The 1,638-nt window shown below is 39.7% G+C and overlaps 1 long non-coding RNA gene across 1 annotated transcript in view; it reads left to right on the plus strand.

Moving 5' to 3' along the window:
- LOC105528081 overlaps positions 1-1,638 on the plus strand; it is a 96,036-nt gene that overhangs the window by 44,352 nt on the left and 50,046 nt on the right. The window lies entirely within an intron of this gene.

Genomic DNA, 1,638 nt, shown 5'->3' on the forward strand with positions numbered 1-1,638 from the left:
GCCTCCCAAAGTGCTGGAATTACAGGCATGAACCACTGCGCCCAGCCTGTTCTCTGTATTCTTTTACCCAATTCTCTGCTCTCTTAGCAGATAAGTTTAACCCAAGTTTCTTTTACATTATCATTATTTATTTATTTATTTGTACAGCAAGAATTAAATGTGTCCCTACCTACAGCATGAGATTCTGGGAAAATAATAGGGAAATTAAAATTTTTTGTTCCTGGCTTGAAGGTGCTTCGGAAGGGTGGGATGAACAAAAATGTAAGTGATTACTAATAAAGCAATGCGGAAAGACTAGAATAAATGTATCAACAAAGCATGTGGGCTTTCCAGGCAGACACTGACTAGCTCTGCTTTGGAGAATCTGAGGAGGCTTCACAAAAAAGGTGGCATTAAAGAATCTCAAATAATGATGACTTGTTTCTTCTTTATTTACTCTTCTGGTCATGTGTAGCCCAACTTGTTTCAAAAACTATTTCAGATGGATCTCAAAACTATAGGCAATCCATGTAAAAGTAAGTGAGGAAATCAGATATTGAGAAAATAGGAAGAATCAAATAAAATAAAGGCTTGGTGAGATTAGTCCACAAAAAAATAAAAAATAAAAAGAGACCCTTAGACTTACTAGAGATGGGTCACAGATTCAGCTCTGAGCTAAAGCAAAGAAGAGAAACATCTAAAATAAATCAGCGTGTGCTTAAGATAAACACAAACCAGCTCTGGGAGATCTCAAATATTCTTGGTACTGAGAGACATTTCCTTGGTGGCCCCCATAAAGAAAATCCTGTGAAACGTGACAAACAATACTTTTAAACACCATCACTACAGTCAAGAGGGTAGCAATTTTCATGGGTTTGTTTTCACATCTTATGGGAACCAATTGCAGAATGTTCATGCCAAGTACAGTAAAAGCAGTTCTGTGTTGTCAGGTATACAACTCAGAATGATGATATAATTTTGCCAGGTGGGGCTGGCATTTGGAGCTGAAGAAGCAAGATGAACTGCACAGAGTTGTGAAAGTGCCTGAAGTGGCTGTGGAACCAGCCAGAGTTTGGCACGGCTGTAGCACAAGGTGTGTCCGGGAGCTCCCGCTGCCTGTAGGATGGAATCCAAACTCTTTAGCATTGCAAACAAGGTCTCTGATGATATGGCTCTCTGCCTACCTTTCCTGCCTCAAGCATTGCTACCCCTCATCCCCACCCTTGAACTATAAGATTCAATCTTTCTAAATGTTTTACTTTTTATTTCCTAGATATCCCATGCTCTTTCATGCCTACATACTTTTGTTTAGGTAAGGCCCTTGGGCCAGATTGCTCTACTCTACCACCTACCTATCTCTATCTGCCAGGTGTGTTTCTCTTTCTCTTTCAAGACTCACTATCCTCCATCGGCTCTGTAAAGAACCTCCTAGGTTGCATCCAGTACCTCTACTCTAGATTCCATGATGCCCTGGTCTATCTCTTTGTAATTGTATGTATGTGGATATCTTTGCCTTATGTCGAATCTGCAGCAATGTGATAAGATTCTATCTCATTCATTGTTATTACCTACCATCTGATAGAATGTCTTACCTAAGTAAGTATTGCATAAATATTTGTGGAAGGAAAGAAGGAAGGAAGGAAGGAAGGAAGGAAGGAA

Source organism: Mandrillus leucophaeus, unplaced genomic scaffold (genome assembly GCF_000951045.1).
Source record: "Mandrillus leucophaeus isolate KB7577 unplaced genomic scaffold, Mleu.le_1.0 Scaffold70, whole genome shotgun sequence".
NCBI classification, from domain to species: Eukaryota; Metazoa; Chordata; class Mammalia; order Primates; family Cercopithecidae; genus Mandrillus; species Mandrillus leucophaeus.